At 44.3% G+C, this 27416-nt stretch overlaps 2 long non-coding RNA genes across 3 annotated transcripts; one reads left to right on the top strand and one right to left on the bottom strand.

Annotated features, from left to right (window-relative positions):
- Positions 1-1541: 1541 nt before the first annotated feature.
- On the bottom strand, positions 1542-11906 carry LOC148394846 (uncharacterized). Of its 2 annotated transcripts, XR_015859551.1 has the most exons (4): positions 9660-11906; positions 8739-9564; positions 8566-8663; positions 1542-3924 (listed from the first exon to the last, which is right to left on the bottom strand). It is a non-coding gene; the product is annotated as an uncharacterized LOC148394846 (long non-coding RNA). The 2 variants fall into 2 exon arrangements; XR_015859550.1 differs by having other exon boundaries at positions 8566-9564; positions 9660-11900.
- LOC148394847 (uncharacterized) lies at positions 9960-14287 on the top strand. The gene is made up of 4 exons (XR_015859552.1): positions 9960-10176; positions 12600-12723; positions 12924-13055; positions 13161-14287. It is a non-coding gene; the product is annotated as an uncharacterized LOC148394847 (long non-coding RNA).
- Positions 14288-27416: the final 13129 nt, after the last annotated feature.

Below are 27416 nucleotides of genomic sequence, written 5' to 3' on the forward strand. Positions count from 1 at the left end.
ACCCCCAAAGCATGATGTTGCCACCACCATGCTTGAAGGTGGGGATGGTGTTCTTTGGGTTGTACTCGGTGTTCTTTGCCCTCCAAACACGACGAGTTGAGTTGAGGCCAAAAAGTTCTATTTTGGTCTCATCTTACCACATCACCTTATTCCAGGCCTCTTCTGAGTCGTCCAGGTGCTGAATGGCGAACTTCATGCGGGCCTGTAGATGTTTCTTCTTGAGCAGGGGGACCTTGCGTGCGCGGCAGGATTTCAATCCATGACGGCGTAGTGTGTTACCAACCGTTTCTTTTGTAACTGTGATCCCAGCTACCTTCAGTTGATTCATCAGTTCCCCCCATGTGGTTTTGGGATGATTCCTCACCATTCGCATGATCAGAGAGACCCCACGAGGTGAGATCTTGTGTGGAGGCCCAGACCAAGGGAGGTTGGCGGTGGTGTGGTGCTTCTTCCATTTCCTGATAACTGCACCAACAGTTGATCTTTTCTCTCCAAGTTGCTTTCCGATTCTCTTGTAGCCCATCCCAGCCTTGTGCAGATCAACAATCCAGTCTCCAAACCTGAATCCAATTGAAAATCTTTAGAGAGAGCTTAAAATTCGAGTTGCCAGGCGACAACCTCGGAACCTGAATGATTTGGAGGCTGTCTGCAGGGAGGAGTGGGCCAACATCCCTGCCGAAATGTGCACAAAGCTTGTCACCAACTATAAAAACCGTTTGACATCTGTGCTGGCCAATAATGGCTTTTCTACAAAATATTAACATGCTGTTTGTCCAGGGGTTCAAATACTTGTTTTTCCTCATCAGACGGTTATCAATTTTTATAAATTCATATGATGTGAATTTCTGGAATTTTCTTTGGGATTCTGTCTCTCACTGTTAGAATGTACATATGATTAAAATAGTAGATCCTTGCATTCTTTGTAAGAGGGCAAACCTGCAAAATCAGCAAGGGGTCAAATACTTATTTCCCTTACTGTATATATATATATATATATATATATATATATATATATATATATACAGTAATCCCTCGCTACATCGCGGTTCGTTTATCGCGGTTTCACTACATTGCAGATTTTTTTTCAAAATTAATTTTTTTTTTTAAAGTCAAAATAAAACTTCTAAATTGAGGAATTATGGCATGAAACTTGCCCACACGCCAGCAGAAGGCAAGGAGTGCCCACACAACTGCAGTGCATACACTTGTACCTTTTTATAAAAAAATGTTATAATAATAATAATAAGAGTTCTAAAAACATATTTACAGTGTTGTACCTTGTTATAGAAACATTGTTATAACAATAAAAGAGTTCTAAAACCATATTTACAGTATATACACTTGTACCTTGTTGTAAGAAAATATAATGAGTCGTTATAAAAACATATTTACAGTATGAATTCTCCATATTTGTCAGGTTCAGAATCAGCAAAAGGATCAGCAGACAAAACCAGTGAGGCAGAATGTTGAGTCTTTTCTCACGAGGAATGCATCCAGACTTACATCAATCCGATTACACTAAAGGTCTGTTTACACTCCTCTCTTTTTATTCAGGAATGCCCTACCTACAATGTGAGACTAGCCCCTGATAGGTGGGGGGGAAGCGTGGGCTTTGTCTCATGAGAGAAGAAACGAGATTCTATGTGAAACTAGAAGTCGCAGACAGGATCCCATGAGAAACGAAAAGTGTGCAAGGACAAAATGCTATGTGAAACAAAGTAGTCATGTGAAAAGAGTGCAAAGACAAAATGACATGTGCAGACATCAACAACTTTCTTGGATTCCCAGAGGTGTAGAAGGTCAGGAAGCTCCAGACAGCATCGTTTGACTTGTTGTGGACTAGGTGATGTCTGCAAGGTGAAACAGCAAGCATTCTGTGCAATAACTTTATTAATAAGTACTCATTAGGGAACGCATGATAACATATATATACAATTTATCTAACAGTCGGTCTCATCTCCAAGGGCGATGAGGTAGCCTACAGAGAGGAGGTCCTGAAGCTGGTTGACTGGTGCTCAGAGAACAATCTCGCTCTGAACACCAAGAAGACTAATGAGATCATCATAGACTTCAGAAGGCATAGCCCTGAGCCAGCTCCCCTCTTCATCAACGGCGAGCAGGTGGAGAGGGTCCACAGCACCAAGTACCTGGGCGTCCACATCTCTGACCGGATCTCCTGGTCAGAGAACATCACCACCATCGTCAAGAAGGCTCAGCAGCGGTTACACTTCCTGAGAGTCCTCAGGAGGTACAACCTCAACACCGACCTGTTGCTGACCTTCTACCGCTCTTCCATCGAGAGTCTACTGACCTACTGCATCGTAGTATGGTTCGGCAGCTCCACCGCCGCTGACAGGGAGAAGCTGCAGAGAGTGGTGAAGGCAGCTCAGAGGATCATTGGCCGCCCGCTCCCCTCCCTTACGGACATTTACACTACCCACTGCCTCATCAGGGCTAAGGCCATCTCAGCGGACAGCTCCCACCCTGGCTCTGTCCTGTTTGACCTGTTGCCCTCTGGAAGACGCTACAGGCAAATGAAGACCAGGACAAACAGACTCAAAAACAGTTTCTTTCCCAAAGCCATAGCCGCCCTCAACTCCAGCCGACACTGATGACACTTTCCTCCTGCACTACTACCGCACTTCATCCGCACTGTTTCCGATTATTCATCTACTTTTCTATTATTCGTTTACTTGACTATGTTACTTGTATCTACCTCTCATGCACTGGATGGAGGTCTCCAATTTCATTGTACTATGTAGAATGACAATAAAGGTTTTCTGATTCTGATTCTGATAATGCCACTGCTCAGGAGAGGTTGTTTGGCGAATACGATGCACACGATTGTGCATGTACTCAAAGAAGCGCCTCGAGTCGTTATAGATGTATCCGAGGACCACCTTGCTGTCAGAGTAGAATTTCAGAGCGTCTGGTTTGTGGTCCAGTTCACTCGAGATCAACTCTGCCAGCTCAGCAGCCAGGACGGCACCACAGAGCTCGAGTCGTGGGATCGTAGCCTCCGGCTGCGGTGACGGCCTTTCCCATCAAATCCCACTTTGCAATGGCCCTCCTTACTGAGTGCTCTTAAATATGCAACCACCCCTATAGCCCAGTTAGATGCATCACAAAAAACACACAGTTCTGTGTACCTTGGCTCCGAGAGTGACATTGAAACATAGCAGCGGGGCACATGGTGGCTGCTCAGCTCTTTGAGTGATGATTCCCATGTTTCCCACATGCTCGCCTTTTCGTCAGGGAGTGGAGTGTCCCAATCCTGGACCCCACTGGACAGCTCTCGCAGCAGCAGCCTGCCTTTGATGGTCACTGGGGCGGCCAGACCCAGCGGGTCAAAGACGCTGTTGACAACTGACAGCACCCCACGGCGAGTGTAAGGCTTATCAGCAATGGCTACGTTAAAGGTGAGCATGTCTGTGTTAATGTCCCAGCATAAGCCTAGATTCCTCTGCGCAGGGAGAGAATCATCATTCTGCCCCAGCTCTCTAATGCCAGAGGCCGGTTTTTCAGGTTCGAAAACTTTCATCACTGTTTGATGCAATTTTGCGCAGCTTCAAATTATACTCGGCGAGTGAGGCACAGGTACGTTTCAGCAGGTCTATGGCAGCAGACTCGGTGGGCAGTGACACGAGTCCATCATCAACGTAGAAATGTCTATGAACAAACTGTGTTGTGTCAGTGCCATACCTTGCTTCACCTTTCTTGGCAGCACGCCGTAGTCCATAGATGGCTACTGCAGGCGATGGGCTGTTGCCGAAGACGTGTACCCACATGCGGTACTCTTGAACCTCTTTAGACAGGTCATTGTCTTTGTGCCACAGAAAACTGAGGTAATCTCTGTGCTCATGCCTCACCAGAAATCCATAAAACATCTGCTAGATGTCCGCAGTGACAGCAATGAGATCTTTCCTGAAACGCAGCAGCACGCCAAGCAGAGTGTTATTCAGGTCAGGCCCTGTGAGAAGCACTGAGTTGAGGGAGAGGCCGTTCAGTTGGGTGCTTGAGTCAAACACGACCCGTACTTGCCCAGGCTTCTGGGGGTGGTACACACCAAAAAAAGGCAGGTACCAGCATTCTTCAGTCGTCAATGAATGAGGCAATCTCTGCATGGTTGTTTTCAAAAAGCTTTTCCATGAAGGAGTTCCTTTTCCGACACGTGGAGACAGCTTCCTGGGCCTAGTCTACTCGGCGCATAAGGGAGCTTTCAAAGCCACCCCCCTCCCCCATCTGGGGCTTTCTGACCATCTCACCGTTTTGCTTTTGCCCGCATACAGACAATTGGTAAAGGCATCCAGGCCGGTTCGGAGAAAGGTTCGAGTGTGGCCTGAGGGTGCCTCCGATGCACTTCGTGACTGCTTCGACACCACTGACTGGGACTTGTTTAAGCAGGCAGCCACCTACAACGATTGGACGGACATAGAGGAGTATACTGACTCTGTTACCTCTTACATCACGAAGTGCATCGATGATGTGACTTGCTCGAAATCCGTCGTCACTCGCGCGAACTGGACGCCGTGGCTGACGGGGGCTGTCCTCAGACTGTTGAGGGCCAGGGACAAGGCTTTCAGAGCGGGGGATGAGGCTGGCTTGAGGACAGCGAGGGCCGACCTGTCCCGAGGCATCAAAGAAGCAAAGAAGGCGTTCTCGTGCAAGGTCTCCACCCACTTCAAGGACAGCAAGGACGCACGTAGCCTTTGGCGGGGCATTCAGACCATCACGGACTACAAGCCCGCGCCGAGGAGCTGTGAGGGCGACGTCCGTCTGCTGAACGATCTGAACCGCTTCTTTGCTCGCTTCGACGCCCAGAACAGCACTTGCCCGCTGAAGACCACTCCCCCCCCACACGAGCAGCCCCTGCGCCTCTCTGCCGACGGTGTGAGGAGGGCGCTTGCCGCTATTGACACCCGTAAGGCGGCGGGCCCTGACAACATCCCGGGTCGAGCGCTGAAAGACTGCGCTGGGGAGCTGTCGGGTGTCTTCACAGACATCTTTAACGTTTCCCTGCAGCAGGCCATCGTCCCCTCGTGTTTCAAGGCTGCCACCATCGTTCCTGTGCCGAAGAAACCTGCACCGTCCTGCTTCAATGACTACTGCCCTGTGGCACTGACGCCCATCATCATGAAGTGCTTTGAGCGGCTGGTCATGGAGCACATCAAGTCTGTTCTCCCACCCACCATTGACCCTTTCCAGTTTGCGTACCGTGCCAAGCGGTCCTCTGAGGATGCCATCTGCTCTGCCCTCACCCACCTGGAGAGAAAGGACTCATATGTGAGGTTGCTGTTTGTGGACTTCAGCTCTGCCTTCAACACCATTGTGCCGCAGCGACTCATCTGCAAACTCGACGAGCTGGGCCTCAGTGCCTCCCTCTGCAACTGGCTACTGGACTTCCTCTGTCAGAGGCCTCAGGTGGTGCGTGTTGGCGACAAAATCTCCGCCAGCATCACGCTGAGCACGGGGGCCCCCCAGGGCTGCGTGCTCAGTCCATTGCTCTTCACCCTGCTGACGCATGACTGCACTGCGACCTACAGCGACAACCGCATAGTGAAGTTTGCTGACGACACGACTCTGGTGGGTCTCATCACGAAGGGCGACGAGACTCGGTACAGGTCGGAAGTTGACCTTCTGACCACGTGGTGCAGGGACAACAACCTCCTGCTGAACGTCAATAAGACCAAGGAAATCATTGTTGACTTCCGGAAGGGTCACACAACACACCTGCCGCTGATCATCGACGGTGCTGTGGTGGAGAGGGTGAGCTGCACCAAGTTCCTGGGGGTGCACATCAGTGAGGACCTCTCCTGGTCCGCAAACACCTCGTCACTGGCAAAGAAAGCTCAGCGCCGCCTGTACTTCCTGCGGAAGCTCAGGCGTGCATGTGCTCCTCAGGCAGTCCTGTCTACATTCTACCGTGGCACCATTGAGAGCGTCCTCACCAGTTGCATCGCTGTCTGGGGTGGTAACTGCACTGAACAGAACTTGAAGGCCCTGCAGCGCATAGTGAATACGGCTGGTAAGATTATTGGTGCTTCGCTCCCCTCCCTGAAGGACATTTACGCCTCCCATCTCGCCCGCAAGGCAACCTCGATTGCCAGAGATGTGAGTCACCCGGCTCACTCTTTGTTTGACCTTCTGCCCTCTGGGAAGAGGTACAGGAGCCTGCGCTCCCGCACCACCAGACTCGCCAACAGCTTCTTTCTCCAGGCTGTTAGGGCCCTGAACTCGCTACCCCCTTCTGCGTAGCGTGCGGCACTGTTGCGCTATTTTCGGGAATGTCTGCTGTACGCGCACTTGCTCCTTTTTTTTCTGCTCCTCTTATTTATTTATTTATTGTTGTGTTATTTATTCATTATTTATTCAGCACGCTTTTGTTATACTTGTTTACTTGTTTGTCTGTTGTGAGCCATGTCTTGTCACCGTGGGATAGGGGGGAACGAAATTTCGGTTTCTTTGTGTGTCTTTGGCATGTGGAGAAATTGACAATAAAGCTGACTTTGACTTTGAGGAAAACTGCTCTTTCATCTCAGCGTTTTTTCTCAAAGTGCACCGTAGAGAGCTGAGACGAGACAGGGCTTGCGCTCTGTTATTTGGGAGCCGAGGTCAAGGTGACTTAAATGGTAGGGGAGCTACCCAGTTATTCCTTTCATCCTGGGCGACTTCCTTTTCCATAATTTTCAAGAAGAATTCGTCCTCAAAGGACATGGCACACTTGTTATCACTATCTGTTCGCTGGAAAACAGTCTGCCCGAGCTGATCCTCGACTGGCAATGCTTTCAACGTATGTGTAGTGTGGCTATGCTTGTCCTCCCCGCTGTAGCATGGTTTCTCTTTCACACAGATGCTGTTTTGGCAAGGAATGAGAAGTGATGGACGTCCATTTTCAAGCACATGAGTTTTGAAGACGCTCAGGGTTGGCTGGTGGGCATTGTCCAGGCAGACTTCGCCTATAATGACCCAGCCTAAGTCCTGGCGCTGGGCAAAAGGTGCGTTATGAGGACCATTGACTTGATCTCTCACTTTGTGTGCACGTATCATATCTCTCCCCAACAGGATCATCATCTCTGCATCAGGAGCCAGCTTGGGAATGAGAGGAACGAGATGTTTCAGGTGCGCATGTGTGAGGGTTACCTCTGGAGTTGGAATCTCAGATTTGTTATTCATTATTTCATTGCACTCAATGAGAGGTGGAAGGTCTAGGCACACACTGCTTCTATCTGAAAACCCGCCGCCTTTCTGCCGATCATCTCTGTGGTGCCGGCGCAGGTCTTCATCAGGTAAGGGGAGAGGCTGCTCTTGACTTTGAAAAGGTGGAAATATTCAGAGCAGGCCAGTGAGCGGTTGCTCTGATCGTCAAGTATAACATACATCTTGACAGAGCGATCTGGCTGTCCCCGAGGGAAGACGCGCACCAGGCACACCTTTGAGCATGAACGTGGGAGGTTGCCCTTGCCACAAACTTTAGTGCATCGTGACGTCACTTCGAGTGGGGAATTGCCTTGTTCCACTGTGTCTATTTGTGGAAGGGCTGATTGATCGGGAGGCAGAGAGGTGTCTGGGTGCATCGCAGAGTTGTGTCTTTGGCTGTTACACTCACCACATTTCAATGATGCCTGACAATCCTTGGCAAGGTGGTTTGGGGCGCAGCATTTAAAACAGCGTTTATGTTCTTTAAGAATGTCTTTTCTTTCCTGTAATGTTTTTGCTCTAAATGATCTGCATTTTTCCAATGGGTGTGTTTTCTTGTGCACAGGGCAATAACGAGCCGGCTCATTGTTTTCCTTTCCATCGTCAATAGAGTTTAAGGTGTTTGCATCAGTGGTACCAGACACGTCTGTTTTGCGCACAGATACTGCAGTCTTAAATTCACTTGGCTTGAATGGAGCTTTCTCACCTTTACCGTACGGCTGGCTACTGATGGACAGGCTGAAGTTTGGGTCGTGACGAGCCTTGGCTTGGCCATACACAAAGTCCACAAAAAACGAAAAGGGAGGGAAAGATGTCCTGTACTTTGAGCCTACACCGAGCCATTTCTCCTGCAGGCCTGAAGGTAACTTCTCCACGATAGGCTTTATCCCACGAGGCGTGTCGAGGTAAGCGGGCCAGGAAGATATCCATCGTTTTTGGCTGCTAATAGCTCCATGAGGAGATCACTGAGCAATCTTAGCTTCGTGTTGTCTCTAGCAGACAGACGGGGAAAATCGTCCACTCTTTTGAACAGGGCATTTTCAATTATTTCCGGTGTGCCATCGCATTCATGCAGTCTATCCCAGGACAGTTGTAGAGCAGCTTTGGGCTTGGTGACATAAACAGCATGGATCCTCTTTACATGTTCAGACGAGTCTTTACCGAGCCACTTCACCAAGAGGTCCAGCTCCTCACTATATGATAAACCTAAGCCTTGTGTTCCATTTAGAAATGAGGACTGCCATGCCCTAAAATTCTCTGGCATATCATCAAATTTTGTGAGGCCAGTAGTCACTAATTCACTGCGAGCAAGAAACTTGGCAAAGTCTATCATGTGTGGAGGGCTAGCATGAGGAGGAGAATACCGACCTTGTTGCATATGTGGACTGTCAGGTGACTTTGGGGCAGATGTGTGCCTTGCTGCATGTAAAGACTGAGTCGGGATTCCGATGTCACTCTGAAGAGGCCTGAGGTTATCACGCAAAGGCCTGAAGTCATCCATACGTAGTGGTGTCGTAGGTGTGGGTGATGACTGTACTCACAAAGTCTGACTGGACCATGAAATGGGGGGCCATAATACGGAGTGTTGATTGCCTCTTGGAACTGCTCCTTTACCTCACGTTCCTCATTCACTGATGGTCTGCAGACGTTGTGTGAGGACCTCTCCTGAGCTGCCGCAGATGGTGGACTATGCGTGGGTTCGCGGCGCCAGACTCCACTGTAGGCTACAAGGGACTGTGCGTTGAGCTGTGTTTGGCTTTGCACATAATCTTCAGTGCGTTTTTGAGCCACATGTGCTGGCAAATGACTTTTTATGCTTAGCACATCTTAATTTTCTATAGCTGCAACTGCTTCCAATACTTCTGCTCTCACCCGTGCCACTTCTGCTTCCTTTTTCATTTCTAATTCTTCTAAATCTATGTCTAGCCTAGCTTGTTGCCTTTTAATTTCCAACTGCTTCCTTGAATAGGCTACCTTGGTTGCCGCTGCTTCAGCCGAAGCTCTGGCTCTGGCAGCTGCCTCCAGAACGGAATTGTAGGATGACGAGCGCTTGGAGTTAGCACTAGCTCTCGATCGACTGTGGACTGATGACTTGGAAGATGAAGGTCGACGTGAATTATCTTCAAAGTCCACCGTCTCCATGTCGATAACACTGGATACATCTTCGGCGACCATGTTTGAATCTTTCGTTGTTTCCTCAACTCACTGTGGTACAGCTTTTCACTGTACTGATCTCCCTGTGCGTTATGTACTTCATGTACGTTGTCACAGTTCATCAGCCAGCCAAACTCATGAATAGAACACTTGAGCCAGGATTCAGAGCGTCTTGCTCCCTTTATTTCTATTCAGTGTTAAACACGAGTGAAACTGCAAGTGAAGCAACAAACACAGTTTCTTCTATAAGTTTTCTTCTTATCTTATAAACAATAATAAAGTTATCCAATGAAACAATGATAACTTACAGCCGTTGATTCCGTGAGCATAAGGAGAGGAGAAAGATTCGCTTAGATGACACGAGTAAAGCCAACGTCTCTCAACTCATCAGTTGTCAAGTCGCTTCAACAAAAACATACGCAGCTTCCAGTGCATTTCAAAATACATTTCCGGTTTGCTTCCGAACAACAAATAACATTGTGTATGCTTCTTTACATAGAAAACATTTCTTACATCATGAAAACAATTCTGAGGGCAGAACACTGAGAATGGCGTTGTCATGATTGGATCACTACCCTGTCAATCAATCAGTCGTGCCCTCTCTACGTACCTAACATGTTTATTGGAGAATCACGCCCCTTTATATCAGACATGCACAAACACGTCAGCGGGAGGGGTACCGCGAGTCATCACATTCGGCTATCGTAAATACCTTTATGACAGCAAAAGACAGACAACACAGTACAAGATATGCAACAGAAACATTCCAGACAGCCAGACGACAACTTCAAACTTTGTCGGTCATTTGGAGAGCCATTCTGCCCAGTAAGTGCTTTTCGTTTATCTAAATAGGTGTGTATATATAGCTTTAAAATTGCAATAATAAGGTGACTTGACTTGGACTTGACTTGACCTTTTTAAGGACTTGGCTTGACTTGACATAATCTGTGACTTGACTTGACTTGACTTGACTTGACTTGACTTGACTTGACTTGACTTGACTTGACTTGACTTGCCCAAGAAAAAAATGACTTGGGACTTACTTGAGACATTAAGGTTAAGACTTGAGACTTACTTGAGACTTGCACATGTGTGACTTGGTCCCATCTCTGGTTTACGTTACATAAAAACATGTCAGAATGCGTACCCATGAGTGGCAATTTTAATTATTATTCTTCCTGAACTCAAATCTCCAACTCAGTAAGCCAGACAAAATTGATGCATGTTTTGTTGTACATTTACAGTATACAGCTGAGAAGCGCCGAGAGAACACCACTCTGGCGTGACCGTGGCAAGCTCAAAATTCCGACTCTCAATTGAACACACCGCAATGTCTTCCAACACTGTAAAAAATTAGGTTTGCTCAATGTGAAAGATAGAAGGAGCAATTTTCAGTAATTTGTAACTTTTTTCTCCTAGGTCTTGTGGCATGTACTCAATGATTGCTGAATTAAAAATATATCTTCAAATAGATAAAAAAGTTGAAAGAGGTACATTTTTTTTAACCAACAGCTTTGTTAGTAGCCAAGCAGTACTTGTTATAGTGTTCAGAAATAAGGTGAAAAATGCAACCAATGCATCTCAATAGAGCGAGAAACCCCAGCACAGCAAAGTTTCATGATTAACATACTATACAAGGGCAAATTCACCTGCACATTACGGCAACTTATAGTTCAGATAAAACTCATTAAATGTTCTTTTCAATGACGTAAAATCTATGACTTGAAAAAATTCCAAGATTGTAACCAATTGTACTATGTTCAAGGCATATAAAAAACTACATATATCTGCAACATTGGATAGAGAGCAGCCATTCATACCCAGTCTCTCAAAACTCATCATGTACAATTACCATTACAGTATTCCATGCAATTTAACAGTGACTGCTTCACAAGGAACAATATACAGTTCTTCAAGTGGAAGTCACCTTACCTTGGGTTGAGTACGTCTGGGAAAGGCAACTTTTGGGTCAATCTAAAGGAAGAGTATAGGTGAAAATATTTAAATAAGCTCGCTTGCAACCCTTATGTCGGCAAGTGGTGTAGAAAATTGAGAGAGATGCATATTACATCATGATTCAACATCAACAAAACAGAAACTGCACATTACAACCAAACGAAAGACACAGTGTTAGAGGCAATTTTAAATTGATTAGGCTTCACTGCCAAACCAACTTATCGGTATTACTAGTATGTATTTAGGCTACTGGATTTCTCTTCTTTTTCTGATTTCTTATCTTGTGCCTCGTCGTTCAGAATGCACCAATAACCAAGTGATCTTCAAATGGACTACATCTGGGTCGGTTTTAAAATGTCAGTGTTGGCAAGGAAAAAAAACTGCTTTGGAAAATACTTCCTGCAATCTGGGTAACAAAAAAAAGACATTTTTGTATCAAAAAAATACTTCCCCGTACCTAAATCAATGCACTTCTTGGATTGTCTGCATCCATCCACAGGCTTTCCCCACACAAGGGCTGCACAATATATTGAAAAAAATATAAATATTGCAAATATTGGCCAATGCAATATGCATATCACAAAGACATGCAACATCCTGTGGAATGGTATGCTTTTATCTGAATTTGACCAGTCAAACTTAAATATGCATCGCTATCCATTAGTTGAAAATTATCTACAGTAATTACATTTGATTGGCGAAGACTACATTGAGCTTGCTTGTTTTGTTGCATGAATAATTGTCATCCTTTCATTGGCTAATAAAATCGTGGTTTCTTTCGGTGCATGTTAAATATCACATTGGTATTAGCATCGCTATATTTTTCCAATATCGTGCAGCCCTTCCCGCACACATGAAGATTTTTGGTTGTAAGTGTTTAATATGTAGGACTACTGGCCTTGTTTCAAACACTACTATCAGTACAAATACATTCTTAACACACCTCAGAGAAGGATAAAATGTCTGATAAGCTTATATGCAGGCTTGTGCGTAATGGAATACATGTACTACCAGCGTTACATTTTCAGAATACAAAAAAAACAAAGTAATCGTATTCTGTTAGGGGCGAACTGGTGATGTATATATGTATATATATATATATATATATATATATATATATATATATATATATATATACACAAATATATATATATGTATATATACGTATATATATACGTATATATGTGTATATAATATTGTATATATAATATATATATGTAGTTCATATGGATGTTCACAAATTGCTTAGATTGCAAAATAACACTTTGGACTTGGTATTTTGTCTGTTGGAGGTGATATTGCAGGTCCTTGAAGCTGCTGGGGTTTTTCTCTGCCTCCAAGACAACCCTTGGTTGACTCGAGCAGAGCCTGTATGAGGTTCGTCGTGATCTGGGACCTCAGTGTCACTGTTTGAATGTATGTTATAAATTTCAACATCAAGGTTGTTTGGATTAGTTCTTGCTGGTTTTTTTTTTTTTTTGTTACGACCAGTGGCTCATCATCATCAAGGCTGAAGTCAGACTCATATGCTTCAGGAATTTCCTCAAAATCTGAATCAACAACTTTATTGAATTATCCATCCACCCATCCATTATGTGTACTGCTTGTCCCCACAGGAGTCGTGGGCATGATGGAGCCTATCCCAGCAGTCGTCGGGCAATAGGCGGGGTACACCCTGAACTGGTTGCCAGCCAATCACAGGGCACACAGAGACGAACAACCATTCGGACACGCACTCACACCTTTGGGTAAGACGCAATCACACCTATGGGCAATTTGGCATGTTGCCGTGCATGTTTTTGGGACGTGGGAGGAAATCGGAGGCACGGGGATAACATGCAAACTCCACACAGGGAGGGCTGGAGATGGAATTAAACCCGCAACCTCTGAACTGTGAGGCGGACATGCTAACCAGTGCTTCACCGCGCCGCCCTTCATTATGTACGATTATGTAAGAGATAAAAAGCCAGATCAGGAAGACAAACCATTTCAATGGCTTCTTTGACTGAATAAAACTTTCGTCAGCCTGCCATAACACGTCGCAAATCCTCCAAAGTATTCTATAAGAACGTTAGCTAAAGATGCTTTCAGTCCAACAAAGATCTATGTTAATATGCTATATCCCATGGAATTTAGTCCCCATCAGTTTTGCTCACTGCGCAGTCAAATGAACATTATATTATACCATTGCCTTTGATCAAATCTGCCTCTGATAGTGTGTAATCAATGTCACTCTAAATTATTAGAGTTTTCGTAGGCTATACCCTCAATGACACCTCAAAGTAATAAGTACATACCAGTGATAGGAAAATAACCTTTGTATGGACTTTTAGTCAAATATAGGCAATAGATAATAGATAAAGAATGTGGTATTCATTAGAACATGTCCGGCCACACAAATTTGCCCTGAAATTGAGCTGCCCTAACCTATAGGAATAAAATCTACAAATTTGCATATAATGTATACATCTATATGTCCATGCTTCATATTATGCAGTATTGGTTTCAAAATAAAAGACATTAGTTGCGATACTTACATGAAATTGATGACGAGAAAATCAATTTCAGTGAAACAAAAAATGCAGACGTTTTGAAAGTGAAAGAAAACGCCACCTTGTGACCTATTGGGAAACTGGTTGTTGCTATTGCGCAACAAAGTTCTGCAGTGATACTTCTGAGTGAAAAAAGGTGAAAGATATGAATGTGGATTAATTAGGGGGTTAAAATTTAGTTGTTCCAAATCTGCGCATGTATGCATGCATCTGCATATGTACCTATGCACACACGTACACACACACACACGCACGCACGCACGCACACACACACGCACATATAACATATATATACAATTTATCTAACAATATTATTTATGTCCTTCAGTCATGCTTTGATTTGAGGTAGGGTGATTTATTTTGAAGGCCATTTTCAGGCGGTACCACTTCCTGTTTTACCTTCGTGTTAGTGATGTGCATTCCAGTTCTTTTAGGACCTAAAAAAAAGATTCTAAAGATTCAGTTCACCTAAAATTTAGGTGAACTGAATCTTTAGAATCAGTTCACTCAAAAGATTCGTTCAAACGAATCGTGCAATGAAGCCCCCCCCCCCCCCCCACACACACACGCACACACTGATATGGCTTTTTTTTTTTTTTTAGAACATCCAGTGGAAACAATATCAAACAATATAACTACACAACCCCCCCGCCCCCCCAAATTATTATATAGAATAATAATTGGCTCGGGTAATTGACACATTTCATTCTATAATACAACACCTACACACTCCAGTCACTCACTCCAGTTCAGGGTGTCCCCCGCCTACTGCCCAATGACGGCTGGGATAGGCTCCAGCACGCCCGCGACCCCCGTGGGGACAGAGCGGTACAGAAAATGGATGGATGGATGGATGGATGGATGGATGGATGGATGGATGGATGGATGGATGGATGGATGGATGGATGGATGGATAATAATAATAATTAATAATAATAATAAATTCACGACTCGTTCGTGAACGGGAAGTTACGTCATTTTCTTCGTTTTGTTTCACGGCAAGGTTGTATAAAATACGGAAATAAATACAAAGATACTGAAAGAAAGACTTCAAAGCAAAAGTGCAATACAAAATAATTTTTGTGCAAAAATAATACAACACTAAGAGCTAGAAAAGTGTTTAAAAAATACAGTAACCAAACAAGCAAACACACCAAAATTGTGCAAAATAATACTTCACTAAGAGGTAGACAACTTAAAAAAAGGGACAAAAAAAATCAGTAACCAAACAAGCAAACACACCAAAATTGTGCAAAATAATACTTCACTAAGAGGTTAACAATTTAAAAAAGGGACCAAAAAAATCAGTAACCAAACAAGCAAACACTCCAAAATTGTGCGAAATAATACTTCACTAAGAGGTAGACAATTTAAAAAAAGGGACCAAAAAAAATCTGTAACCAAACAAGCAAACACTAAAATTGTGCAAAATAATACTTCACTAAGAGGTAGAAATTCCCCAAAAAGTGACCCAAAAATCCAGTTATCAACAAAGCAAACACACCAAAACAGTCAAATAAAGTCAAGTAAAACTGTCCTATGCATTGTACTTTCTTTTGCTCTTACTTCAGATTTGCATTCAAAAATACAAACTGACTAACTTTTGATGAACTCAGTCGATTTCGTCTCTCTGATAATATCTGCCCCATCTTGCTGAAAGTCCTCTCAGACGGGACACATGTAGCCACAATGCAGACTCTCTTTTTCATCACATGAGAAAGTCTTGGATAAACCACACCTCTATTTTGCCACCAAAAGAGGGGGTTTGAACCTCTACTTATAAGGGGCTCCTTCACAAAAGCATGCACCTCCAGCATTGAATCCGTTAATGCATTACGACAGCTGCTCACAAGTCCTGAGACCCGCTGGTCAAATTCCTGCCAAATTTGGCTGTCCTGCCCGGAACTCTGTGGCTGTGCTGTTTCTTCTGCTTCTCCTTCAGCTTGCTGGATGGGGAGTTTCACCTTAGCAGCAGCATTGCTAAGATGCTGGTAGGTCCTATCGGCATCCTCCTCCTTGCCGAAGGCCTTCTTTTTGAACCTTGGGTCCAGTGCTGCTGATTCAGATAGCAAAACATGTGCCTCAATCTTGTGGAACCTGTTTGACATTTGTCTTGCAATCGTCTCCACCATGGCTGTCACAGGCGCCGTCATGTTTGCAATTCTTTGTTTATTTGTGATTATCTTCCGTAATCCTTTCGCAAGAAGAATCACCTTTGATGCAGTCACATATCTGAGACAAGGGAAAAGAAGGTTTGACTCTGATAACAACAATGATAATATGAATGCATGTTGTTGGTGCATATGAAATGTTTAGCATTAGTAGTAATGATTAGTACATTTGCTTGAAAACTATAAAAGGTAAATATTATTTTCCTTCTGATTATTTTTTATTTTAAAGGGACACTGAAAGCAAAGCCTTGAAGGAATGGGGTCGAAATTCAAAAAGTCCTGCCTAGCTACAAAAACAGATATGCTCAAACCTCATTGAATAAAGTACATAAGCAGAAAAGTATATTCACATATTAAATCAATAAAAGAAACACTTTAAGCTTATAATTATACCTGCACACCAAATCAATAAAGAAGACATAACTAGACATTTTTGATAGGTGGTAATGACAAAGGTTTTTATAACTTTATGATCTGATATGTATTTCTGAGCACTTTGAAATAACAAATGTCTTTTTTATTGCCTAAATACCTTAATGACCCTTAAGGAACTGTGTAATGCATGCCTGATGCTTTTTTCTCTAAATCATGGACAAGGCCAGAGTCGTCTTGACCGTTCAGTACTTGATTATATCTTGTGTTTTGACTAAACGTCATATGTCACCTAATGCGAGGCGTCAGCTTTTCGATTACTACTGAACACTCTGCACAGAGGGAAATATTTTGCCTAACAAAGAAAAGATACGGTTGGAAGCATGATTAAACTGAGAATATAATGACGTAAGCAAAGACATGGAGTATCAAAAGAACAAACTTTGCATAGTCAAGGAACAGTAATAGATTAATGATGTCACAGCCAAAAGCTCACACAATTTCGTACAAAATGACAAAATTGAAAGAATGATGAAAGAATGAGGTGTGACAGTGTATGTGCAAGAATGGAGGAGAATGTTCACAGGAAGGTCACGTGGAGATAAAAACCAGCAGGTACCAGAGGGAGCCAGCCAAGGACTCGGCCAAAGATGATCGCCAAGGCCGAAAGACGGGATGGAAGACAACAGCCCCCACACACACAAATTTGCCACACTACCTGAACAGACCCCCAGGAAGACAGAAAAAAAGCCAGTCGATGTCCAGGACTCACCGTTCTCAAAATAAGGGGGGGGGGGGGGGGGGGGGGGGCATATCCTCACGGGACACCCGTGAGGATATGTTCCCCCCCTGTAACTTGGGCTAGGAATGAGGGAACCTGTTCAAATTTGCCACACTACCTGAGCAGACCCCCAGGAAGACAGAAAAAAAGCCAGTCGATGTCCAGGACTCACCGTTCTCAAAAGGGGAGGGGGGCAAAAATATTCACGGCTTGACATTTTTTTACAGCGTTCCTGTTACAATTTTTATCCCACCACCTTTCACTTTGCTTGGGACAAAAGGAGCCTTCAGAACTGAAATTTCTTCTCAGTTATTCATTCAAATCAATTCATTCAAATCATTCTCGTTATGAAAGATTTGATCACAAAATGTGTGTGGCTTTTTCTTAAATGAACACGTTTGACATTGCTATAGTGTCACCTTTTAATTATATTGCGCTGTCATTTTAAAGCAAATTAATAAATGCAACAATATTAATTTGCTTTCAAAATACTTGAGTAATAAAATGGATGGATGAATGATGATCACAATTAAGAATAAAGTCTCCTTTGTAATATATACTCCTTGTAGCATGTAACGGTTCCCAAAAGGAGGAGTTTCTTTGCATCGAGGTTTATGCAAAGAGCTCACGTAATTATATCGTTGCTTTTTGGTGAAGTGAGTGAGTGTTCCGTCTGTACGACTGGTCTTTGAATGCACCCCGCTTCAATGGCAGAACGCGGATGAATTTAAAGACATCAAATGAGAATAATCCTTTATAAAAATTAAAATTGATTGACGCAAACGTGAATTATTTATGTTTTTATTGAAAACAGCATAGTGCTGACGCCGTACGACGCCGTACGGCATCGGTTTTTCGCTTTCCAAACAAGGCGTGCGCGCTCCCGCGGCAGGGGAAACAAAATCTCACGGGGGAACTAAATCGAGCACAACACCTGTTGGCAGTCTCTTCATGCGCTTGCACATTAGCCATTAGCTTGGGGAAAACGAGCACAAAAGACGTGGTGTTTCAGTCTTTCCTTGGAAAAACGTAAATCTACACTTCTACATTTCACCCACTAAAATGTTCACGCCATGAGACGCAACACGTTCAATGACTGATCCGTTGATGCACGGGAAGGCAGTTCACCCATTGACTCGTTCGCGAACGGGAAAGCCAGGATTCGTTCTCGCGGTGAACTGGAAATGCGAATCACTCAGTGATTCGTTCACTCACAGATTCGTTCGTTGGTGATGCAATTCACGACTTGTTCGTGAACGAGAAGTTACGTCATTTTCTTTGGTTTTACGGCAGGTGGCACCAGCATTAGACCCCTACTGGTTGAAGTTATATGGCGGCTGTGGCTCAGGCAGTAGAGTGGGTCGTTTAGTAACCGGTTTAGTAACCGGTTTAGCAACCGGAGGAGGGTTAGCGGTTCGATCCCAGCTCTGTCACATGTCGTTGTGTCCTTGGGCGAGACACTTCACACGCCTTGCCTCCAGGTCGCCATTGTAAATGAGAAAGTGTTCTCAATTGGCTTACCTGGTAAAACATTGAATTAAAGAAAAAAAGAACGAATCACTTTAGGAAGTGATTTGTTCACACTCGTTCACTGAAAAGATTTGTTCTTTTTATACGAATCGTTCACCCACGAGCCAACACTAGTTCGTGTACATATGTCGGCTAAAGTGGTACAGGAGTCATTTACGATGTAACTGGGTCTCCAAACAAGAGAAATGAACTATCACATGCGTCTAACCTTTAGGACAATGTAGTATTTCTCCAAATGTTCATTTACATTCTTTTAGAGGTCTGTTTTCGCGTATTAGCATGATCACAAATTAGCATCTTTCCGCTAACTCGTTAGCCTGCCCAGTACTTCTTGTTAACATGTTACACGCACACACGTATAATATCTATATTTTCAATATTTATACAAAATTTCCTGTATGTAATTTATACTATTAATGTAATATTTGCATGTTCGAAACAATTATTTAATGTGCTAATAAAATATGCACTTGAATGGTTTCATATACATTTATTGACACAAAAAATGTGCAGATTTCACTTATCGCGGGTGGTTTTTGGAACCTATTATCCGTGATAAACGAGAGATTACTGTATATTATAATTATATATAATATATATTTATCTAATCACACACACACACACATATATATATATATATATATATATATATATATATATATATATATATATATATATATATATATATATATATATATATATATATCACAAAAGTGAGTACACCCCTCATTTCTGCAATGTTTTAATTATATCTTGTCATGGGACAACACTGAAGAAATGACACTTTAAGACAATGTTAAGTAGTCACTGTAGAGCTTGGATAGCAAAGTAAATGTATTGTTACCTCAAAGTAACTCAAAATACAACAATTAATGTGTAAAATGCTGGCAACCTAAGTGAGTACACCCCAACTGAAAATGTCAAAATTAGACCCAAATGCCAATATTTTGTGTAGCCACCTTATTTTCCAGCACCGCTGTAACCCTTTTAGGCATGGAGTTCACCAGAGCTTCACAGGTCGCCACTGGAATCCTATTCCACTCATCCATGATGACATCACGGAGCTGGTGGATGTTGGAGACCTTGCGCTCCTCTTCCTTCCGTTTGAGGATGCCCCACAGGTGTTCAATAGGGTTTAGGTCTGGGGACATGCTTGGCCAGTCCATCACCTTCACCCTCAGCTTCTTTAGGAAGTTAGTGGTTGTCTTGGAGGTGTGTTTGGGCTCGTTTTCGTGTTGGAATACTGCTTTGCGGTCCAGTTTACGGAGGGAGGGGATCATGTTCTGCTTCAGTACTCCACAGTACATGTTGGCATTCAATGTTCCCTCAATGAACTGTAACTCCCCAATGCCAGCAGCACTCATTCAGACCCAGACCCTGATGCTCCCACCACCATGCTTGACTGTAGGTAAGACACACTTGTCTTTGTACTCTTCACCTGGTTGCTGCCACACGCGCTGGACACCATCTGAACCAAATATGTTTATCTTGGTCTCTTCAGGAGCTTCACCGAAGAGTCACCCGAGGAGCAATCATTGGTGTCAAGAGAGAAGAGCAGTGGGGAGAGTACGCACCCCTGGGGGACGGCAGTGCTGGTGGTCCGGGTGTCGAATGTGATGGTCCCCAGCCTCACATGCTGTGTCCTGTTGGTCAGGAAGCTGGTGATCCACTGACAGGTCTCCACCCGCGAGCCTGACGAGCTTCTGGTGTAGGATGTCGGGAGCGATGGTGTTGAACGCCGAGGTGAAGTCCACAAACAGGATCCCGGAGTACGTTTCTGGGGTGTCTGGGTGATGCAGGATGTAGTGCAGTCCCATGTTGACCGCTTCATCCACCGACCTGTTTGCCCGGTAGGCAAACTGCAGGGGGTCCAGCAGGGGGCCAGTCTCATATAGCTCATTTAGGCCGCAATCAAAATGTGAAACATCTTCATGGAGACGCTTTGCAGCATGTATTTTGTAGACAGTGAGTTTATCATCATAGACCTCAGCGCTGTTGACCACAAAATGTTTGAGGAGTTCAGCTGCATATGGGAGAAGCAGGTTTCTTCTGTCATGATCTTCTGTGACAAGAATTGTAATTTCCACTGTCAGGCAGAGAAAATGGTGGTACAAATCTGTGTCTAAAATTCCATAGAGCACTACAGGTCCAGTGTAGAGCAAAAACTGTTGAAACTGTGTGACATTAAGATATAATGGCTTCCTTGCTACATCACTCACTATTGCATTTCTCAGTCCAACAATTCTGTTTGAGAGTTCAGCTCTCTGTTGTGAAGGGAGTCTGCGAGGGTTGGGGCCCTGACATAAGTTATGCACCTCACACCTCCAAGGCATGTAATTTAAAGACAAAAGTGATGAGACCTGCTCTGATCAATTCTGATGTGTAGCTAAATTACTAATGACTACTTTTAGAGTAAATTCAGACCAAATTGGACGAGCTAAACACAACCCAATTATCAACGGTTGTTTTTGGATGACAAAATTTGGGTCACATTGGTCGGGCTATAACATAACCCAATTTTCGTCAACTACTTTTGGACTAAATTTGGACATATTTGGACAACCTAAACAAAGCACAAATTTCAATGTCTATTTCCAGACCCAGCTTTCTACAACTACTGTACTTTTGGACTAAATTTGGACATATTTGGACAACCCAAACAAAACACAAATTTCAATGTCTATTTCCAGACTTAAATCAAGTGAGATGGACGGACCAGTTTTGAATTCAAAGTACACAGTATATTGCAGGTGAGGAAGTGTTTTGATTATAGTAGCATAGGAGTAGGACACTTGCATTGAAGATGGTTCTTTGTTCCTTCACATCAGGGGTTCAAATCTTTTTTTCTGCCATGAGATTTTTATGTTTTACTATTTTTACAATTTCTTAAAGCCAGTCAGTAAATTGTAAACCTTTCTTTCACGTGTTAACTGAAGAATTGAACAGTAATGCAGGTGAACAATTTCCATGTAGCTTGTGACAAATCTGCCGACAGGAAACAAGATTAATAGTGTTAGGTTACGGATTCTAGTTATTGATCTGACTCCAAATTGTGATCAACACTTAACTCATAAATTGCTATGTCCTAATCCACACACTGGCGCACCTAACAATTTTGCGAGTTCGTTCTGTCAAAGAGAAGACCAGTAGATCAATTAGACCAAATTTACCAATTATTTATTCCTGACAAAGCGCACTAATACAGGCCTGGGTCCCGGGTCCCTCACACTAAAGCTCGTGCGTTTTTGTGACCACCAAAAGACGACACATTCTTCCGGGTTGCCCAGTTTTAAAGAAACACAATATGAATATTAAAGCATGCAAAATACTGTGAGATGATTGGTGGATGGCCATCTCCTCCCCGTCCAGGTGTCGCTGAGGTCAGACGGTTGGGTTTTCCCCTCGAAGCCCGGTCTCATAGACGTGCTGTTGTTCTCGTTCCTCACCGACCTTGAGATTATCTCGTCCGGTGCTCCCTGTCTGGGCCTATACACAACACTTCCAAGAAAACAAGTTCATGCAGTTTGCCTGCACATTCTTCGCCCCCCACCAATCCACACGAGCACTCTAATACTAGATATTAATATGATTATAAGTTTAACACAACCTTAAAAAATATGTTTGCAAACTGCCGAAAGCACATTTTCCTTTATTCCCTCTCATGACCTCATTTATGAGGTCATCACCCGTTACTTTAGCAAACAGCTACCAGCGCGCTGTCGATCCTTCCTTCCCCCCGCTGCTCATGTTGAGTCACCAGGGCATATTGGCCCATCGGTGGCAACGGGCCAACGGTTTTCTCGATCAACCGGACAGTGAGTGACCTAATACATGGAATACAACAACAATCGCATAAAATCATAACTGTAGTAAAAATAGCCACAGCAACAAGCACAGACATGATGAGGCCTTTCCAGCTTCCGAACGTTTTCATCCAATCAGACCAAATATCGGTGTGTAGGCCTGAATGATCTTTCATCTTTTTGTTCAGTGTCCTTAGTCCTTCCAACACCTGGATCAGTCGGCCTCCTCGTGCCGTGTTGTTTGGGATGAAAGTACAACATGCATCACCAAACATTCCACATACACCATGTTCCTTAGCCAATAGCATGTCCAACGCAATTCTATTTTGGAACGCCATTAACGACGTTGCAGCCAATTGTTCATGAACTGCGGCGAATGATTCAGCTGTATAATTACCCAGTCGTTGGACATTGTAATGAACGTAATTAATACTGTCTACATTTTTATTGGGGGTGATCCATAGGAAGATACTTTCGAATCCCGAGAACACTTGATTAACGAGTTTATACTTATCTGACACACCCCGGGGCACTCCTATAGTGTCAATATATGTGGGATCGTCGTCGCTCAATCACGGGGGCAAAACGTCTCTTTTGGCTCGCTTCTGTCAGGAAGGAGTTGAGCCAGGGCGACCAAATGCAGCTTGAACCAGGATTTATTGCAGGGAAAAGGAGTTGGAAGGGAAGCAGGTGGGGAACCGATGACACAGACGGGAGGAAGACTCACGGCCAGCAAAACAGACAGACTGACCGACATGAAGTCCCCTTGGACAAGATTAAAATTCTGACCGTGAGCCTTCAGACAGACCGAGGGAAAACCAGATGACACGAACAGGAACACTGGGCATGAACAGGAATGGACACAACAGTAGACACCGACAGGGAGAAACACACGGGCAGGGCTTAAATACACAGGGTAACAAGAGGAAGCAGGTGACAGACATTACGGTAACGAAAGGGATGTGGCTGAGCGAAGTGGCACGGGCGTGACAGTACCCCCTCCACAAGGGACGGCTCCCGACGTCCCAAAAAAGAAAAAAAATCCAAGACTGTCCAACATGGGCCGGGAGGAAATGGGGAGGTGGCCGCACGTCACACACCGCCGAAGGACGACTGGGTGACGGCCGCTGGATCCACGCCGCCGGAACTGGTGGCGGCCGCAGCATCCGCGCCGTCGGGACTGGATCGGGGGGCGGCCGTGTGTCATGCGCCGTTGAAGCCGACTGGGTGACGGCCGCTGGATTTGCGCCGCCGGAACTGGTGGTGGCCGCAGCATCCGCGCCGTCGGGACTGGGTCGGGGGACGGCCGTGCGTCATGCACCGTTGAAGGCCGACGGTGACAGCCGCTGGATCCGCGCCGCCGGAACAAGTGGCGGCCGCTGGATCCGCGCCGTCGGATCTGTTTTGGGAGGGGGCAACCATGCATCTTGCGTCGCTTGAACTCATCTCCTTGGCGACCATGCAGCAGTTGCGGGAGCCGACAAAGGGTTGGTCCAAGCGCTAGTCGCTGTGATGGTCGGTGTCTTCTGTCAGGAAGGAGTTGAGCCAGGGCGACCAAATGCAGCTTGAACCAGGATTTATTGCAGGGAAAAGGAGTTGGAAGGGAAGCAGGTGGGGAACCGATGACACAGACGGGAGGAAGACTCACGGCCAGCAAAACAGACAGACTGACCGACATGAAGTCCCCTTGGACAAGATTAAAATTCTGACCGTGAGCCTTCAGACAGACCGAGGGAAAACCAGATGATACGAACAGGAACACTGGGCATGAACAGGAATGGACACAACAGTAGACACCGACAGGGAGAAACACACGGGCAGGGCTTAAATACACAGGGTAACAAGAGGAAGCAGGTGACAGACATTACGGTAACGAAAGGGGTGTGGCTGAGCGAAGTGGCACGGGCGTGACAGCTTCAGGAGCCCCGCCAGTGGGGACTCCAGGTCCCAATTGAGATTCTGTATTTCAATGGGGACAACCACCACAGGCATTATCAAAGACACGAGGGCACAGATACCTGATGCATTCTTCGGCAAGAGATCCTATAATTTGTCATCACCACACCACAACCAGATGTCACTGGTCTTCCTCTGCTCCTTCCATCACTGCTGGGTGAATTCTGGCATGTCCTGTTAAAGCTTGAAAACAAGTGAATTTGGAAAAAACGTTGTATATCACAATTACAAATTGAAACCTACTCACCCATTTCTATTTTACCACTCCCCCTTTGACACATTCCCCCAATGTGTCATTACGTATCAAAAGGAACCTGCAAAGCGTCCCCTCTCATCACCACTCTCATTGTAGCCAGGCCCGCGGAACCTCTAGCTCCCATCTGGGCCCCGGGACCGTCACCCCAAGTCCTTGAAACTTGACTGTCCACCACACACACTCGGCAACACAAACAAAAATCATCGCCCTCCTGCCAGTGAGCTTATAGCCCTGCTGACAGCGGACATTTGTACACACAAAAACAAAAACAGACATCAAGTATCAAAACAAAAACAGTCATAAAATGAATCCTGGCGCCCGCGGATCATGTCCTGAAAACCACGTCATCAACAAGTTCATCATAAAAACCAAAAGGGCAAGGGTTAACATATTCTTGTAAATCCAACACAAACTTTCCACGAACGCAATCGACAACCTGCAAGAATGAAAACAAGTTATGCAAGCAACGCGCAATCCGCTCCTTGGCTGGTGGCTGGTGCTGCAAAAAAAAAAAAATATCAAGTCACACAGAAAAACAAAGCAGAGCGTGCTATTGTCGCAAACACGTTCAAGCGTCAAACAATTGGTCACTGTCCACCTAGTCCGTCACCCCGTCGGGTGAGCTCAAAGTCGTCACACGTCAAATCGTCCAAAGTCTTGCTGTTCGATACTAGTTCTGTCTTGTCTGACCATATCACTGAAATGGGCCTTCTCCATCACACCGTTTTGTTGTCGATGGTGCCCCTGATTGATCATTGAGCCATGGTTCCGGTCAGAACTCATCACTTACCAGTTCCAGACCCTCCAGTCTGTACCACCCCTTCAGGTGAGAGGAATTTTATCCTCAATTGCAAACACATCACCCCAACTTCAGACCTCTCTGGCCAATCATACTGCGCACACACACTCAAAGTTAATATGTTAGTGTGCAGGCAAACATTGACTCCTAATAGTAACTCTTCACATTTGGACATAGTTGTCAACATGACCTATTGTAAAATCTCCAATTCAATTTTCCATAAACTCGCCCATCAGATTCATCGCAAATTGTCATATATGTCTATCTGGGGGGGCCGACTGTGGGACCCGCGTGTCAGGGGAGCCTCCATAACCTCAGATTGCTCCTACAAACTCGGTCTCTATTACTTATCCTAATTAAATTCAATAAAGATGGGTCCGACTATTCCCTCTGGATTTTTACGTCATCATTTGGCTCTCCCCCTTTTTCCTGTTGTCTAGCTCAAATATGTTTCTCAGTCTGCTTCACTTTATTGCCCCTCTTGGCGAGTCTCACTCCCCCCTCTCAAATTTTCAACTTTAAAATTCACGCCCAATTTTACAAAATTCTTTCTATATTTTTATCAATTTTCTGACCAATTCAACACGTTCCAAATTTAAACATAATCTTGTGGCTTTCCCCGAATTTTTATTCAGCCTCTTCGCCTTCACACGCAATTTCTACGGAAATTAATAATTCTAGTTATTATTGTTAATCATCCGTGGCCCTCGTAAGGACAAGCCGCACCAGTAATGGATGGATGGATGGATTGTTAATCCTAACCCCAAATGCCTATCATAAATTGCCATTTAAATCAATTGTCGCAAGGGTCATGTCAATGTATTCGTTATTTAAAGCCCTACTGTATTCTTTTTTTTTAATTAAGTAGTGCCCTTTATTACTATTTTGCTGACTATCCAGAATTCCAACTTTCTTATGGCCCCTCACCCTTTCAAGCTGAAATATGCATCCTATAAATCAGTCGCAGTTGATGTGTAATTAAATTCTGTTGCTTTGATAAAGGTCAATTAAGTTTAGCAATTCAGCCTTCTGTTGCCCGAATCCAAATTTTCACTGGTCCAATTATAACATTTCATTATTTCAGTTAGATTAATTATGTATTAGAAATGCTAAGTTACATATAAAAATGTATGATTCAAATTATTTAATTTCTATTGATCAATGTCCACTTTGCAAAGTTTCTGATCACGCTGTCATATAATTTGTCAGTGCATCTTCACTGACAATATCTATGTATTTTGTTTTTTATCCCCGTTTCAGTGTCATTAAGCATCCTTATTATTCCCTCTTTTATCAAAACTCCTCAGTTATGTCTGCCCCAGCACCCAAACACACTTCCATCCCTTTTGTCCCATACTCCACCAACTTTGTAATGCTTCAGCAGTCTTTAGCAATGTGTCCAGTTTGACTTCATGTGACTCGTGCAAGTCTTTAGCAGCCTCTCCTCTTAGATTCTCATGATGATGATTCAGGGCTGGACCGTCCGCCATTCTCAAATGCATCCATCTTGTCTTTGTTCTTTCAGTCTATTTTTTTTGATCTGCGACTGTGTGTATTCCACCAACTGTATGGTTCTTGTCCTGTGAAGAGCCGTGCTTGCCCCCTTCAAGCATGATAATAGTTCCTGTTGTTCTCCCAAAGGTCAAAGGTGTCTCATGACCAGGGACAGTCCTCTGTTGATTTTGAGGCAGCCAGTAGAGTACAAGGACTCAGTTCAGGACTTGTGCCATGCGCTAGGGCAGAACACACTGGGACACAAATTTCACAAAACTATCTTCGTGTTATCAGTCTTCATGTGTAGTATTTGTTCCTTACACCCCAAATCTTCCTATTAACATTTTGTATCCTATCAGTTGCGCACACTCATCATCTTACTATCAAGCCGCCCT

This window comes from Syngnathus floridae, chromosome 7 (assembly GCF_059516105.1).
Source record: "Syngnathus floridae isolate MCC-2025c chromosome 7, RoL_Sflo_1.0, whole genome shotgun sequence".
NCBI classification, from domain to species: domain Eukaryota; kingdom Metazoa; phylum Chordata; class Actinopteri; order Syngnathiformes; family Syngnathidae; genus Syngnathus; species Syngnathus floridae.